The sequence below is a fragment of the Opisthocomus hoazin genome, chromosome 3 (genome assembly GCF_030867145.1).
Source record: "Opisthocomus hoazin isolate bOpiHoa1 chromosome 3, bOpiHoa1.hap1, whole genome shotgun sequence".
In the NCBI taxonomy this organism is placed as follows: domain Eukaryota; kingdom Metazoa; phylum Chordata; class Aves; order Opisthocomiformes; family Opisthocomidae; genus Opisthocomus; species Opisthocomus hoazin.
The window spans coordinates 29,153,167-29,171,490 of NC_134416.1; the positions used below are offsets into that span (position 1 = coordinate 29,153,167).

The following is an 18,324-nucleotide window of genomic DNA, read 5'->3' on the forward strand; positions in this document are numbered from 1 at the left end:
CATCAATCAACTGTTCTGTAGGCTCGTTCTCCACTCTGTATGCGTGTCATCTAGAGAGATGGGAAAGTTCAGCTGGGTACGGCTTTCACTTCCCAAGTTGCAGAGGTAAACAAGTGCAAATATTTCTTTTTTGCGTATCTTCCCTTACAGGGGAGTGTTACACTTGGTTATCAACTGCCACTTTGCAGCAGGCGACGCGTGCACTTGCAATACTAATCAGTAAGCTGTTCCGAGAGCCAGTGTCTGAACTCCTCGCACCGAAGTAAATGACTTGGCTGTTGCAAAGAACCCAGCATCATCTCAAGGTGGTCAAAAGTTACCTGACAGGGTTAATCGTTTCCCATAGGTGTGTTTTTTAGGATCCTAAGCGTAAGTCCCCGCAGAAGCCGGGTTGCAGCGGTGATGATGTGAAGGCGGCTGGCTGCTTTTCATTTTACGCGTCAGGAGCAACATTTCTGACACAAGGTGTCAAAAGAGCGGTACAAACTGAGCGGAGGGTGCGAAGCGCGGATGCTCCAGGGCCGAACTGCCAGCCACCCACAAAGCATCTCCCCCAGAAAACGTCCCGAGAGGCCCGACAGGCGCAGGCCGGCGGCAGCCAGGCCTCCGGGCGGGCGGGCCGGCGCTGCCCGAGGACCTTTCCGACACACCTGCGGGCGCAGGTGCCGTGGGAGGGGCGGGGGCCGGGCAGCGCTCCCGCCGCAGGTGCCGCGGGGCCCGGGGCAATCCCCCCGCCGGCGGGCTCGGTGCCCCGGCTCCGCGCAGGCCGCTGCCCTGGGGGGAGGGCGGGCGAGAGCGGGAGGCGGGGCGGCAGGGGCGCTCGGGCAGGAGGCGGCGGCGGCCCCGCCAGCACAGGAAGTCGCCCCGCCGAGGGAGGAGGGAGGAGGCGGAGCTCTGCCGCTCGGCCCGAGGTACCGCGCCGCTTCCCGGGGTGAGCGAGGGGCTGCGGGCGCCCGGGGCCGGCCGGCACCGCCGGGCCTGCGGTTGTCACAGCAACCGCCCCGCCGCTCCTCCGGCGCCGCCGTTGGCCTACGGGCAGGCGCCCTCCGCACTGGCGGCGCGGGCGGCCGGCCCGCTGCCCGCCGCAGGCCTCCGCTGCCATTGGCCGGGAGAAAGCGCTCGCCTCCGCGATTGGCCGGAGCGCGCTGCCAATCGGGGCGGAGCTGCGGGCGCCCTGGTGCTGCCCTGGGGACGTGGGCGGAGGGTCCGGGAGGGGTCAGCGGCCGGGGCCGCCGCCGCCGCCATGTTGGGTGTGGGCGGGAAAAGCCGCCTCCCGCCGGGGGCGTGCGCTGTGCCTGGGAGGCGAAAGCGGGCCGGTCTCCTCAGGGCTGGGGCACGTCGGCTACGTGGTTCGCTTCCTCTGCGCCTGCAGGCGGCTGGGGCCAGACCAGGCACTTCGCCAGGCCGTCACCGGCCGATCTGGGGGGAGGTACACCCCTTGCCCGGGGATCTCCTCAGAGGGCTGCGTTCGAGGCTTGGCCCCGGGGGCTGCCAGGCTGGCTGAGCTGACAGGAGCCTGCGGTGCCTCCGAGTGAGGGCACGCCGCAGCTTTTCCTCCCGAGCTCAACTCCTCATCTGCTGCCCGGTGTGGCTTGGGGCGTGTGGGAACCCCGTCCGTGTGAGGTTTGCGGGTGTCTGGGAGCTGGACAAACAGCTGCTCTGTGTGTGTGTGTAGGCTGAACCCCCCCACACGCAGAGGGACCAGGAGGTGCTGGAGCCGCGACGCGTGTGGTGTGTGACAGGGCTCTATGTGGTGAGCGGGCTGTGCGTCTGCCGTAAATCTGATGCAGCCTGGGCTTGTTGAGCTGGCTGTGTTTACCTTGCAGGCATGATGTGTTCTGGGTACATTGGACTCCTTTGTGTTTTTGGCTGAGTGCGGTGGTCATGCTTACGCTCAGAAAATCCTGGACAGAAGTACGGGAGCCGCAAGATTTCTAAATGTGAAGTGTTGGCAGGGATTTCCGCCAGTGTGTTCGTGTGGCTCTTAAACTGCTCCGCCTTACGTCAGCCTACATAGTTATTAGGGCAGAGTGTAGTAGCAGAAAGCCTCTTTAAAAGAGCTTGTGGTGTAACTGGGCTGTACGTGTGGCACACACATTCACACACGGTAATTCAATTACATGTCATACAGGGCTTAGATTCTTTGCTGTTGGGGACGAGGCTCGTTCTAAAGAGCTAGTCAGAATGGAAGGGTACCTGTTAATAAAGATATGTTGGCTTTCTTCCAGCCTTTGCTACTGATGTTTGACTTCCATGGTGGAAAACTACAGAAAGCTATGTTCAGGGGATACACAAAAATCTACAAGTATGGGGAAAATGGAATCGTTTCTTAAGTAGTGCCATTTGGCACATCTTACTTGGCTGAATCACTTCAACCTCTTGGTACAAAACAGGCTAGGGACGAACTTTGTTGTTCAGAAAATAGCTTGTCTGCTCACAAAGGAAAAATTTGGCAGATGCTTTTGTTGGCATGATTATCTCTGATCATGAATTAGCACAATTTACCCTTCTAGGACTTGTTTTCTGTCTTCATGGAAGCCGTGAAGATGTAAGCCTGCTTCAGGTCAGTACTCTGAAGTGTAAGCATAGAGAAAATGAAGTGTTGACTTTGAAATAAATTAATCACACCAATACAAACGGTTGACACTTTTTTTTTTAGGAGAGGGCAATTGCTCACTTTTTTCTGTTATTCTTCCTTCAATATGTAATTCCTTTTTGTAAGTTATTTTATAATTTATGTATAGTCTTCTAGCGAAACCTGTGTGAGCAGGGATAGATGAACCCACGTAGGTGATCTCAGGAGGTCCCTTCCAGTATCAATGATCCTGTAAGTCTGTGAATTTGATTTATTAGTTTAACCAAGCAGAGATTACAACAATATTCTACAATTGACTTCTTAGTCTGTCTAAAATAGCATTTTGTATCTGCAAAGGCAATATAGAAAATACTCAGTTGTTTTGAAACAGATCTGGGAGCTCTTCACATATCTAGGTTTTGAAAGATTCCTTCAAAGCAAATTACTAAAACAAAGATTTCTGTTAGCATTGGTAAAACTCCTCTGGTAATTAACTTTAAATCTTGTATTGCTGTGCATACAAACACCTATATCTGTTTCTATAAAGTTCTGTAAAAACAGGACTATCCCTTCCATTTTAGATGCAAGCAGCTGAGTTCCTGAATGCAGTTACTGGGTCACATTGAATGAACAGGATTTCTCCATGCATCTTTCCTTGAAAATAGGCTTTAGCAAAAGGTAATATGCAACAAAATACATTGTTTTCTTTGTAAAATCAAGAATAAAGGGAGTGCTTTTATTACTTTTTAAAAATTTATTTATTTTCATGAACATGAACTGCACAGAGTAAGTTTATACGCATTGGAAGATTCCACATGCACCTCTGCCAGTTCCCTAACTTCCTCATAGCTCTTGCCATTACACTCTGTGGCCTCTTCAGAAAAGGAAGCCAATATGTGTGTGAGTTTTATTGCAGGTGTGAGAAAATCCTTTAACTTGCTATTAGTCACAAATGCAGAATGAAGACTAGTTGTGTAAGCTAATATGTTAAGCTGTGATATTGCCCAGTGTATACGTAGGATTTACTTGGTTCAGATATTTCGGCCAAATCCTGCAGGCCAGTCTTAAAGGACGACTTAAGATCAGTGCACTTGACGGTAGTACCTCTAGGAGGCATCTAATTTTAGTAGACTCTACATGGAGAACAAGATGAGGGGCTTTTTTTACAGTGCAATGAAGACATTTCCCTTAAATTTATCTGTGAAATTTGTTTCTTGATAGGGTGAATTAGTCTTTTTGCTTGGATAGTTTTAAAAATCTTTCATGAGAAACCAGGCAAATCCTGTCAAAATTAGTCATAATGAGTTGCAGTTGGAATTTTAGAGTTTCTGCGAGATTTTTCTGATGACTAAGAAGTTCTTGGTTTTGTTTTCCTTTGGGATATTTCCATATTAATCTAAATTTTTCATTAGGCAAGACAAGCTGTGAATTATAGATGAGGATAGGATACTTTGAACAGTCTTTATATGTTGCTAAAGCAGGCTAATGTTACAAAATGGGGTTACATGTTAAAAAGACCTAAACCTGTTTAATATAATCTTGGAGAGCTGAGTTGCTCTATTAAGTACTTATTCTTCATAAGTAAATTGTTGTGTTTACGTGTTATGAGATACATAAAGAGAACGAAATGTAGTTGCAAGGTGTAGGCAAAGAAGCTAATGATTTTCATTTACAGTAGAAGTCTCCCTCGGTCCTCCGACCTTCTTACGATACTACTGTTGTAATACAGTTATTCCTGGGAAACAGGATTCTGAAAGCTTATGTTTTCTGAGACAAACTCTGCTTCAGATTTTTCTACTCTTGTAGATTTTTTCATTTGCTTGTAGGTTTACTTTTTATTGAAGAAAGACTGTGAAGAGATTTACAGAACACATATAAGCTGATCATTTTTTAAAATAAAAAATGAAGTGCTTTTCAGTGAATGGCTATCCTCATTTCAAATGATGTCTGCAATGATTAAATATTAAAATGATCAATGGTTTAAATTAATATAAAAACTTCTCAAGATATTATTACAAAGATTAACATTTTTAATGTTTTAATACTTCCATAGTTTATCAATCACAGGCACAGTGAAACTGTTTTTAGTTACCAAGATGATGATCTCATATATCATTGCGGTATTATGCACATCATGGTGTCATTGGTAGAGGAGACGAAGAAACACAATTTATGTTATGACTCTTTAATAATCAGTTTTAGTCTTGATGTATTTTTTGACACAGGTAAGATTATTCCTTTTTTTTTTTTTTTACCCTTTGGAAAGAAGGTAAGAAGGAAAGATAGTTCCAGAAAGACTGTGGTGGTTGCCATTTAAGAAAGAACTCTTGCATGTAATGACAAACATAGATGGTCACTGGTACAGAAGAAGAAAAATCACTTGCATGTGTTTTTCCAAGTAGGACTTGCATTAATGCAGCTTTAATATCCAAAAATTATCTGCAGCAGCCTGTGATTCCTGATACGTTTTTATTCATTAGAATTATGTTTGAAGGTCATGGGAAAATGTCTAGGCACCCCAGGTGCTTTTGTATCGCTAGCTGCAGATAGATACCCCTGTAATTCTGAGTAAACACTTACTCCAGGCATTCTTGACATGGACAGTGCTAATCCCTTTGTTTCCCATTTCTTCCACATTGTTTTAGCAACAAGGCTAAAAATCAGCATTAGCAATTTTAAACTTTATTTTTGCCTCTGTAGCCACATATGGCAATGATACAATGGAGCTTTGTACAGCACAGTTTATTGTGTTCCAGGACTTTTTGCAATGTTAAAGATGCTAATTCATACATCAACAAAATATTGCTTATTTGTGTGTTGTTGTTGTTCTTGGCATCGTCCTTCATCCAGTATGTTTTACCATCAAAACCAAGACAGAATTGGAAAGACATGGTGTGATGAATTAGCAAATGTAAACCCAATAGCAGGTGTAAAGAAGGATACGAGGTAGTCAGGAGAGGAGGGGTGAAGTAGAGATCCAGGAATAGATGTTGAGCTGGTGAAGTGAGTAAATAGGGAAAGACTGTTCTGACGGCAGAAGCTTACGGTGGAGAAGTTGCTTACACCAGAAAGGGCAAGTATGAGAGAGGGAAAGAGCAGAGGTTAGTGCGGGGTTAATGTTGAGAACAGTATTGGGAAGTTAAAATCCAGAGGGCAAACTGAAGCACACCATTTTGTACACAAGTTTCTTGTCAGCTACTAATGCTGTTATTTCTATTCTTAAGTAAGACAACAAAATAGAAGATGGGGTTACATTGCCTGTAGTTGGTTGCCTCTAGCCAGAAAGCCAAATTTATCCTTGTGTATTTCCATTGAAATAAAATAAGTAATGGAACAAAATAACCTTTTATGTTATGAACTGTTTTTTTATAGTGGGGAGACAGATTGGGTTGGAAATGTAGTTGATTTCAGAGTTTCATTTGTTTTCTCTATGGCTGTGCTGTGTGGTGTAAATGAAGAAAAGGTTAAGTTTACCCATGATAATTCCCTCTCACATTTACATTATCAATCAGCCTTTGTAGCTTTTTGTGCTTTTATCTATTGTGTTTTCATTGTAATCTTTACATATGAAGTTCTCAATTCTACAAACTCTTATGTTCAAATTTATTCACGAATGGCTCTGACAGATGTGCTCCGGAAGCCTTAGATGCTGTGGTTGAAGATGCTGCCAGCTGGTCGCCTTCTCCCCACCCCTCAGGCTGCAGCCTGTACTGATGAGCCGGCGGTACCTGCACCTCAGTCACTGGAGTTTGCTCCCCTCACCTGAACTCTCATTTCTTTTTTGGGTGGCTTGAGCTGATGCATAGGCTGGGAACGGGGTCCTGGGTCCTGGGGGCAGAACATACCCCCTCTTGTTGCCCTTTCTTGCAGGCTGCCCATCCCTCGCAGAGAGGTGATGAAACACCTGGGGGCTGCACATCTTAAAGCCTCTTGAACACCCAAAGGTTGTTTGTGAGACTCCCTGTAGTTTCAAGTTAAATGTGTTTTAAACTTTCTATTTTAAATCATATATTTTCAACTTGTTAGGGTACCATGTCAATGCGGAGGATATTTCAGTACTTGGCTTTACCATATCACCTTTTCTACATAAACTCTCACATCATGGTTTTGCCTACTCTTAAAAGTGATAGCGCCTAAAAGCTCATATTAAAAAACATACATCTTCCCTGTAGTACTTATGCCATAGGAATTGTTCAGTAGGAAGTTTTAGTGTTGCAGTCGTGTGTAGAGCTGATTACGCTGCTTCCAATTAAGATTACACCACTTACTTCACTGCTAGGCCAGTTTTCTGTTACTTGCATTCTTGACAAAAGGAAGCAGTTAACCTGAAGCAGCATATTACTTGTTTTTGTGTCCTGGCTGTCAAACTGAAAGTACACTATTTATATAGCTAACATTTAAACTTGATTAGGTCCTTGATTTACTGTTTGTCAACTAAAATTAATTTAAAAATTAGGACTGTACAGTAACAATAAAGTGGATAGAGCTCGTGAGCTGCCAGCACTCAGAAGTAATGGCTGGAGGCCACTGTCAACAGATGAGAGGTTGTGGGGACTTTCTCCGGCATTCGTGTGGGGTGTGATGCTTTTTGCTGTTCTAGTCAATTGTCTGGGTGTAAACTTAAAAGCAATAGTGACAAACGACGGATGGCTCAGTGACTGCTGGATTGGTGCAGAAGGGATGAAGTTTAAGTATGGCTGAGATCACGGGAACATGAGTCTCTTAAAATGCAGTTTGTCTGCAAGTGTGTCAAGGAAGGAGGAATGCTGGATGTGTGTGCAGAATGGAAGATTTTTATCTTGTAAAGCTGTGACTGTGGGAAGCTGTGGGGTTTGTGACGAAGCGCCTGTAGCCAACGGGGGTTCGAGTGCAGGGCGGTGGCAGGAAGGATTGGTGCTGCCTGGTGGAGGTGGGAGCAGAGGCAGGAGGATTGTTTAAATCCCTTTAATAAGACCCGTGCTGGAATGTTGCATCTGGTTGCATTTCTGTGAAAAACATGTTGTGAAAAATTTGAAAGCATGATGAAGGTCCTGGAAGATGCAGACTTACTTCTGTTAATGGTATTGCCTTTGGTAGTGGGCTTGAGAGTGGGTTCAAGCTTGCTGTGATGTTTCTGACCACACATCTGCCTTGCCTCACCCTTGTTGGACCTCAGCAAGCTCTCTTGGCTGTCTTTCCCGCCTGGCTGCTGCAGAGGCCCTGCTGCATAGATGGTGTTGGCTGTCCCAGGCGAGGCTGTGCTGCCTCAGTGGGAATTTGTCATTTCTGCCCATTGCAGAGGGTGTGGAAAGCATTGTTTCTTTTTTGCTGTATATATGCCTCATGGAAGGCTTTCTCTAATATGTTTTTTTGAACTTTAGATTTTGATGTGATTAAACTTCAGTGTGTTTTAATGGAACCACAAAGAACTGCGACAACTAGTAATTTGGGAGTTTTTTGATTCTGCCATCATAATATGGTCAGAGCATTCTTAGATTGCTGTTTACTTTTTTATTTTTGAAAGATAGGGTAATGTGAAAGCCTGGATTATTTTGGTATCTTTCTGGGTGTACAAAGCAGCAGACACACAGGCTAAATAGAAAGAGAGTATTCTGGAAAAATTATTATGATAGAGACAAAACCTATTTAAAAAAACTTCAAACTAGTTTCATTTTAATTACACCGGTGGGGCTAAATAATATTAGTAACTTCTGTTAAAGTGACAGGTCATAATAATTTAAAACAAAAGGTCCCAGCACACTTACTAATATTCTTTATTGCTTCAGTGAAATACATCTGAAATGATTTACAAAGCAAAACTTCTGGATGATTTCTTCCAGTTCTACGTGGGAAGAGAGCCTGTTTATCTTCATGCATGTTTATATAGACCCATGGAAATTGTGATCTAAATGTGGTTGCCGTACTAAAACATAGCCATATATGCAGAGTAAAGAATTCAAAGCACTTGCATTCTGTCATTTATTGCACACAAGTAATGTATATTGTATAGGCTCGGTTCAATTCTGTATCCTGACCATAGAAGGACTCTATAGAATGTGTGCTGTATCTTGAGGAGACCTTCAAGGGGAGAGAATGGTGTGTGTAGGAAAAAGCTCAGGGCAATGCCTCTCTGACCAAACTTGTCTCTTGTCTGGTTTTGAGCCTTCAGACTTAAGCGCTGTCAGTACTGGAAATAGTGAAGAGCTGGAAAGATGTTTCCTCTGTACTATATTGGTATAGATTTTCATTAATTCACCTCATTAAAAAAAAAAAAAAAAAAGATTGCAAAACAGTATGGAGACAACTGGGACAGCTGTAAAGCTGAGTGCGTGGGAAAGAGTATTTTGGAGATTAAAAACAGAAGCAACTTAGCTAAAGTCCTTTTCAGAGTTGACCCAGCTCTCCTTAAACCTCTTAAGCTTGATTACAGGGTTGTACAGCTTTTGGTACAGTGGTGGTCGGACTGTGCAGTCATAGCAGGAAGAGAACAGACCCGTAGTTTCTTGTGATGTTGGTGTTGAATCTGTTTGTTTGTTCTTACACAAGCCAGTCTAACCTCATTTTACTGTATGCTCTAGCAGGGTTTTTTTTGTTGTATGCAGTCTACAAGGCTAGATTTCCGGCGGTGTATCCCCCTCCTCCTAATAAAACTTTATGGCAGTGCTGAAGCATGCATTCTCCTTTGACTCTAGCCAAGGGCACGTGCAAACCCCGAGTGCTTAGAGAGATGCGCTCAGGAAATTAGAGCGAGTGGAGCAGATTATCGCTTGCCATTTTGTCTCGGGCTAGGGTTTCTGAAGAGACACTTGCAAGCTCATAGCTACTCATTAAATGATCTCCTTTAGGAGTCTTGTACCTATTCCATTCCTAACTAGTTTAAGGTGTAGAAGTCTTTCGATCAGAGGTATCTTTTAGGCCAGAGAAGGCCAACCTTTCACGTGTCAGAACACAGAATCTTAGAAATGTGCCGTCTCCAAAAGCAGCAACCCATGAAAAAGTGTTCAGTCTTGTATTTCACTAGTATTTTTACAGTAAATAGAATTTCATGTGTACTGCATGACTTGAAACATCCCAAGGATTACTTTTTTGAAGTGTGTTAATCACCGTTAGTGTCATCCTTTTCTTTGTCATTCTCCTGAACAGTGAACTCTGCAGCAAAATTTCTTCCTTGTGACACATGCACACGCTTTGGGAGCAGCGGGGATAGATGGGGATGCAGTCTCATCCTGTCCTGTGTTCTTACAGCGAAAGCAATGAAAGGCACCCAGGCAGACATTTGCACAAATGGTTGCATCCAGGACCTTCAGAAGTTCACATGACTTTCTGCTAGTTCAACTGATACTTTTCTGATGGTTGACAATTTTTCTTTTTGCTGCCTCTTCTTCCGAGCTGCATGCCACACTTGTCTCCGCTGCCTTAAAATGAGGCAAGTAAACAGTTTACTACATTTTCTGATGGCTATCAAAGCTTATTTCTTCATTTGGCGTAATAAAAGTTTTAGCCTGATTTTGGTCCACTCCTTTAATTCAATTTTTGCTCAAGATTCAGAGTTTTGATAGGTATCAATGATGTTATATTCCCTTTTTAGCCAAATAGAACATAAAGCTCCTCAAGAGATGGTATCATGTACACTGTTGCTCTATTCTTTGTCTTAAAAATAATTTCCTTTAGTGGGATCTCTAGGTGAGTTTCAGGAGAGCCAAGTCTTAACCAATTTAGATACAAACTGCAGAGAGTGCACCTGGCCGATTGCTTTGAACTACTTTGGAAACTACTGAGCCGATGTTATTTAAGCCGTATTAAACTCTTCACCCAGTTATGGCCTAATCCTTCAAAACCACTAGAGAAGGACTTGGTTTTGAAAATGCTGCTGCTCGCATCTATGAGTCTGTTCACTAAGCCTGAGTATTAAGCTCATTATTAAGTGCTGTAGGGCTGAACTTTACATTTGATATGTTAACAGTCATCTACTGGTTTTCACCTCAGACAATTTTAAAGAAAAAATACAAAAAATAATACATCACATTAAGGCTGAGGAAATACATGTCAGCTTTATCTTCTGATCTTTATAGGGAAGATCAACAGGTTATTCTGTCTTTAGTCAGTTATTGAAAAAATATAAGAAAACATAGATGCCAAAATGACCAAATTAAAACTCTTTAATGTTTCTTTTGCCTGGTGACTAGAATAGATCTATTTATTTTTTAAGCTGAGTTTCTTTCCTGAATGCCTAGTACAGCATGTAAGACAACAAAAGTGGCATGAAACTATTTTTCTTCCTTCATAGATCAGTCTAATACTTATTGAGCTGCAGTAGATTCAGAGAATGGAAAGAAACCCACATTCATTCTGAAGGCTGGATGGAAAGATTACCTTTTAAGTCCTCTCGAACACCAGGTTTAGTAATGGAACTAATAATTCAGTTCTGCTGAACTGTTACGATTAGGTCTACGTGTACTGAAGTGTTATTTGCTGCTGTCATTTGCAGGCTGCTTTCAACTTTTGCGTGCTTGCTCAAGGTAAGAAGTGAGGCAATCATTAGGCTGTAAACATGGTGACCAATTCTAGCAATTATTATGACTTCAAGTCATGTGTGATGGGACATCATATTACATGACAGCAAGATAGATGACAGAAGGGCACATTTGTCTGCCTCCTGGCTTTGTGCCTGTGTGGCTTATTTGTGGCTGTTTTCTCATCTGGTTTTCAGTGGTTAGGTTGATCGTCAAGCAGGAATGGACTATTTGCTGAGAGCTGTTTTTTTTCTCAAATGATAGACAAAATTCAATCCTAATGGAGTCAGAATAGGTGGGCTATCAATATTAGAATTAATGGGGAAAAAATTAAGCTGAAACTTAGCCTGATGTGCTTTAAAAAGCATTTTTTTAAAAACAGGATGAGTGGAACGGAAAAATTCCAGCAGTTTCAAATTGTCTTGTTTTGATATATTTCTTCAAAGAAACTATTTCAGTTTTTAACTAATTCACTCATAGTTGTGGATTTTTAGTGGTCCAGGATAATGCAAGCAAAAAAAAGGCACAATAGAAACAAAAAAAATGCTCAATATTGAATTATTTGTTGTTCTACATTTTGTGTGTGTGTGTGAATAACTTCAAAAATTACAAGATTTATTCTCGCTGAAGGTCATATCCCATTTTGCAGTATTGAAAAAGTCATGAAATAGACTTTCCATCCTCTGGATGGTTGTGAACTGTAGTTTAAAATAGATATGCTAAAGGAAAGTGTAATTACTCTCCAAATACTTCTTCTCGCTTAAGGAAGAAATAAGAATTTCATTTCCATCAAAAATGAGCCTAAGCTTAAAATCTACAAATGAGGAATTAACAAATGTACATCATTTAAGCACCCAGGCTTATAGCGAGCTATGACTTTTGGCAGTCCCAGGAAAGGAGTAACATCTGGAAAAAATTGAATTTTTGCCACTTCCCAAAACTAAAGAGAAGGGAAAGTAGAGGGGTTATTTCCTGGTTTAAAGAAGGGAAAGAAGAAGTGGCTCCTGCCCTGCTGTAACACCTGGGAGGGCAAAACAAAGTGTGAGGTTTTGGAATAAGACCTCAGTGAAACCACGTGGCACTCTATTAAATTCAAGAATTGTAACTTCCTAACATATTAGAAGTGAAGTGCTTAGGCAGACTGAGCTGATTTGGAAATTTAAGGCCTATGACCTGTAGCTTTATACCTGTTATTTAAATTCCCTACTGCATCAGAGGAAATGAGTGCTGAAGGGGTGTGTGGTGGAGATCAAAGAGGGAATAAAACTGCCTGGGTTTAACTGAACCACAGAATGCTCGCTGCTGCCGCTTCAATTTCAGGGACAGTGCAAATAATTGTTTCTTGTCGTTGCTCTTGACTCAGTGAGCTTTTAACTTGCGACGCAGAGAGCGCATGCGTTGTTGCCATCTCATGCAGGCGTGGTGGTGGCGGTGGTGATGTCCCCCGTGCTTTCCCACAGGCCACAGAGGTGGCTGTACCGCATCTGGGGTTGCCCCTGTGGAGGCTGTGTCCTTCTATGGTGGATGTGCCTCTGGGCATCAGGATGGTCTGGGTGCCCATTTTCTTCCCACTCTATGGTTTCTACCATAGACCAGGAAAAGAAAATTTTAAACAGATTCTGTTATTTAGAAGAATATTATTCTGAAATACTGCGTATGGTGTCATTTATCGTGTAGTTTTCCCTTTAGCAGAGATTACTCTTTCCTCTGGGAAATACTGCATTTTGAACTGTCTGGCAAGGCAGAATTGAACCATATATATGCTTTTTTCCTTCATGAACTTCTTTAAGGATATTTTCTAGACACACCAATGCCATCATATATTCATAAAAATGAAAAAAAAAGTTCATCTTTGTTTGGATTTTTAAATTTGTTCAGATGAAGACTTGTCTTCATATTAAAATGAACAGATGGTGTGGCTCTACTCGTCTCTCAGGTGAGTAGGGAATTTGGTTCTGAAGTCAAATAACAAATCCTGATAATGAAAAGTAAATGTAAGGTGCATAGAATCACTACAAATAGGAATATTCTTTTGTAAAATGTCACATTGTTTTTACAACAAGTATTACACCAATTGTTAAACACATATCTTCTATATAAGTAATGTATTTATAAGTGAGTTTTGGCCTAGTACATTTTGATTCTCCTTCCTGTAGAAGCTCTACTGGGAATGGAGGAAACCTTTCATATTTTTAATAGCCTGTCTTTGCTTAAAAAACCAACTTTAGGTAAGTATGAGTTCTTTTAAAAACATCTTAGTCAATTTTGCAGTCCTTGAAATTTTCACTTTTTTCCTGGCTGTCATGAATACATTTAATGATAATCTTTTCAGCTCTTTAGATATTTAAAAACATTTTACACCTAGCAAAAGTAAGTAGACTTTTTGCTAAAGGAGCAAATGCAAATATTTGGGCCTAAATAATCCCACTGAATTGCTTAGAGGCGGTTTAGGAGCATAGCAAGAAAGCAAGATTGCCAGAGGCGGTTTGGATTCCTCACCATTGCATCTCTCTCTTTGTTCACTGTAAAGGGAGTGGAGGTGGCCTCCCACATAACTTGGGTGTCTCACTTACCTTCCTGAAATTAGGTGGAACTAATCTGGCCTGCTGATGAAATTTCTTTTGCGTAATATGTTGCCTCAGGATTTGGAAACAGTCTGAAGAATACGCTGAGTGTTCATATGGACTATTACCTGTGTACTACATTTGTTAAATAAATTTGGAGCTCATTTCATGGGTTTCGTAGGCGTTGTGTAACTAACAAGCGACGGAGCAGCTCCTTTCCCTGAAGCGCAAAGGGGGCTTGCTGGAATTAACAGTGTGCGCTTTGTTCCTAGTGCTTACATGAATTTATGAAACAGGCTGGTATATGTCAAAATAAAAGCTGCAGTTCCTAGATGGTTTTAATCTTGGGATATTGTACAGTGTTTTTTATTCTTGTGTAGAATGTTAAGATTATTTTATGAATGTTTGTTCCAACTGGAGTTATGGATCCCATTTTTTTGATTCGTTTTCCCTGATTTAACTGAATTTAAATCACCTCTGCTGCTCTCAAGGTTAAATTAAATAAAGAAATGCTAAATTCCTTTTATTAAAAGAAAATGAAGTTAATTCCCAAGGAAAGTAGAGCTACATTCCGCAAGAAGCACCATGGCCAGGTACTTTGAAATAATAATCTCATCCTTTGAGAGAGACTTTCCAGAGGAATGGTGAAGACTACTGTAAGACTTATCAATAGGACATGAACGATTTTTTAAAAATTTTTTTGTTTGTTTGTATTTTTTTCTTAAGTAGCAGTAGTAAAGGTTTTTAAATTCTTTCTCATGGTGTTATGGGTTTGTGTGGCAAGGTTTTGGTAGCGGGGGGGCTATAGGGGTGGCTTCTGTGAGAAGCTGCGAGAAGCTTCCCCCGTGTCTGATAGAGCCAGTGCCAGCCAGCTCTAAGATGGACCCACTGCTGGCCAAGGCCAAGCCAATCAGCGACGGTGGCAGTGCCTCTGTGATAACATAGTTAAGCAGGGGAAGAAAAAAAAACTGCTGGGAAAAATGGCAGTTGAGAGAGAGGAGTGAGACGATGTGAGAGAAACAAGTCTGCAGATACCAAGGTCAGTGAAGAGGGAGGGGGCAGGACGTTCTCAAGATGCTGGAGCAGAGAGTTTTCCCTTGCAGCTTGTGATGAAGACCATGGTGAGGCAGGTTGTCCACTTGTAGTCCATGGAGGTCTACGGTGGAGCAGATCTCCACCTGTAGCCTGTGGAAGGGACCCTATGCCGGAGCAGGTGGATGCCTGAAGGAAGCTGTGACCCCATGGGGAGCCTGTGCTGGAGCAGGCTGCTGCCAGGACCTGCGGACCCACAGAGAGAGGAGCCCATGCTGGAGCAGGTTTGCTGGCAGGGCTTTTGACCCGGTGGGGGACTCATGCTGGAGCAGCCTGTTCCTGAGGGACTGCACCCTGTGGGAAGGACCCACGCTGGGGCAGTCTGTGAAGAGCTGCAGCCTGTGGGAAGGACTCACGCTGGAGAAGTTTGTGGAGAACTGTCTCCCGTGAGAGGGACCTCAGGCTGGAGCAGGGGCAGAGTGTGGAGGAGTCCTCCCTCTGAGGAGGAAGGAGCGGCAGAGACAGCGTGTGATGAACTGACCATAACCCCCATTCCCCATCCCCCTGCGCTACTTGTGGGGAGGAGGGGGAGAAACGGGATTGAAGTTGGTCCCGGGAAGAAGGGAGGGGTGGGGGGAAGGTGTTTGAAGATCTGGTTTTATTTCTCACTATCCTACTCTGATTTGATTGGTGATAAATGAAACTTCCATTTCTCCCCAAGTTCAGTCTGTTTTGTCTGTGACAGTCACTGGTGAGTGATCTCTCCCTGTCCTTGTCTCGACCCTTGAGCCTTTCACCATATTCCCTCTCCCCTGTCCAGCTGAGGAGGGGGAGTGACAGAGAGGTTTTGGTGGGCACCTGGCATTTATCCAGGCCAAACCAAAAGACATGGCTAAAGTAAGGTTAAAGTATTCAGCTGCATTATTATTGCAATTTTGTCTGCAGATTACTTTCACTGCATTTCTTCCGCTGCTGTACAGACAGACCTTAGTTACCTCACTTGAGCAGTACACCAAAAAAAGCCAATAAAAATAACCAACAACAATGATTTCCAGAATACCTACATGCAGACAGCTTCCCAATTTAAAGGCTGTGCTACCAGTTCTTTGAAATAACTTGATGTTCGCAGAGGATCTGATGTGCTCCTTGGATTTTACCAGAGGAGGATAAAAGGCTATTTTTGCTCTCTTGTAGCTAGTAAGGGGTTTAATATCCATTATTTATTAAACTGTAAGCTATTGAATTGACTGGTAAAAGACCAGTTCTTTCACTGATATCAGTAAGCTTTGAATCATATTAAAAAATAATTTTGTTATGAGTTCAAATAATCAGCCTGCATTGCATTCAACAACAACAAAAAAAAAAAGAGGGATTTTTAAGTTAGATACCCATTTGCAATTAAGGATAAGGTACTTCTGCATATATGCAGGTACTCATAGTGCATTCACCTGCATTTTGAATTACAGCTGAAGACCTGGCCCAGTACTTTCACATTCTGTAGTGTTTCTTTTCTGTCCTGAATTTTTACTTGCTTTTCTCTCAACTGACATCAACAGCTATATTTCAGCAACAAAACCAGTCATTTCATTGACTATTTCTATTTCTTTTATTTGCCCTCTATTAATATTCAGGCAGCTTATCTTTGAAGTATACAGACATACTATCAAATATCACTGCTAAAAAAGTTTGTACACGTGCAGGTATGTAGAACTTTGAGAACTCATTAGTTCACACTTTAAGCCTTGTCATTGTTACTAATCATTTATATTGTACCATAAATGCACAAAGTGCAGTCTTTTGCTATATAGTCCATGTACGTATTTCTTACTAGTATTTCTAGTCATTCATAGTATGTTTCTATTTCATGAGAGTGATTGCTTTGAATTTTTTTTGGTTGATACAGGAGGTGTATGCATCAAGGATAGTGAATTGGGATTTAAACATTCCCATGGCCAGACCTTGAATGGACGTTTAGAACTGGTTTTTATCTCACAAAATGCTATTGACAGTTGCAGGTGATAATGGGCAATTTATTGTGTGTATTAATTATTATCAGGCATTGCTCATGAGTAAAAGAGGAGGAAAAGAAAAAATCGTGTGTTCTTCCAAGGGTGTAAGCCTCCAAAGGTGAATTACTAGAGCGGAAGAGGGTGATAAAACAGTGAAGGGAACCACAAAAACAAAGATGTCTTTTGACCTCGTAGTATCTCTGAAACAATAACAAACAAAAAAATCATTCCACTGGGCTTCGCTTAATTTTCTTAAAACCATCTTTTGTAAAAGTTTGAAAGTTGAGGAGGGCTCACGTTGGCTTCAAACGATCTGAAATTACTCTTGGAAGTATTTTTAGTAGCCTGTGAAAAGAGTAGTGACAAGCTCCTTTGTGTGTTTTTGAAATGGTTGTGTAGTCATTGAAATTCTGGGGACCTGAAGGCTGCCCGGGGTGCGCGCGGCACAGTGTGCTGCCTGTCGCCTTGGTTTGGCAAAGAAATAGGGGAAAAGCCACATACTCCACATCGGAGACTGCAGAGTGGCCAGAGACAGCTGGGAGAGACTTGAGTGCAAATTTCATTTACAGTAAAGACTGATTATTCTAGGATGACCATTACTATTTTAAAAGGGAAATGGTGCTTTTTGATTTTTTTTTATGAATCGTAAATGTTCCAGGCTTTTCCTTTATGGGAATTTGATCAGAAAGTTATGTTGGAAACCACTCCTACAGCAAGGTTCATAAATAATAAATATTATCTCTTATTAATCCATATTTTAGTTTAACTCTGGCTCGTGGCAAGTTGCTTCCTCAGGGAATGCAGGATTCTTTACAAGAGAAGGTGATGAGCCACAGCCCCTGAGGAATTAAATTGTGAAAACAATCTCCATTTCGTACATGCTAATATAGATCTGTTATTCCCTTTCCACATCTATCACAACACATTTTAAATTGTGGCTGATCTTTTATGCAAATAGCTGTCTTATTAGACATAGCGGCTGTATGTGCTAATGTCTCCATGGGTTTCTCTGGCCTTTGCTATCTAGCCATCAAAGCGGTGTGAATCAATGATGATTACTGCGTCCCTTTGAAGAACAAAGAGGAGTCGAGGTTCTAGATGTGGGAGTTGGTGACACCAAGCCACGCGGGCGAATGGGAGCATCTCTGTGGCTCATATTACGTTGGGAAATAATTTTTCCCTGTGTTCCCTTGTTGTTTTTTATTGGCACTGCTAAAACTGCAAACATCTTTCACAGCTGACGTTTTGTTACGAAACATTAGTGGGCTATTGGAATTGCAAAAGGCAAGTCAAAACAGTCTCTAACAGTGGCATAAAAGAAGCCAAGAACGAGTTTTGCAGTGTAAAATGTAGCTGTTATCTCCTCAAATAGCTGAAAGTTCAAATGTTACTTTTATTTTCCACTCTTGTTATCATGATGTGAACGTTATGTGAGAAATCTAACTCAGTCGAGAAAATAGCTGGAAAGTGTAATAGAGGGGGAAAAAAAACACAGTGGATCACAGTTCACTGCTTATGTGTTTTGCATAAAATGGGAGTGTTATCTGAATTAAACTAATGTATGGAAACATTAGAACACTATAGCTGAGTTTTCTGTTCAGATTAAAAAGTAACAGTATTCTTTTATACCATATTACTACTCCTAAATAACT

The 18,324-nt window shown here is 42.1% G+C and overlaps 1 protein-coding gene across 2 annotated transcripts in view; it reads left to right on the forward strand.

Annotated features, from left to right (window-relative positions):
* Positions 1 to 850: 850 nt before the first annotated feature.
* TRIQK (triple QxxK/R motif containing) overlaps positions 851 to 18,324 on the forward strand; it is a 69,540-nt gene continuing 52,066 nt past the window's right edge. For both annotated transcript variants that reach the window (XR_012763407.1, XM_075415868.1), the window contains exon 1: positions 851 to 931. The gene's annotated coding sequence lies outside the window, so the exon portion shown is untranslated. The remainder of the gene's footprint in view (positions 932 to 18,324) is intronic.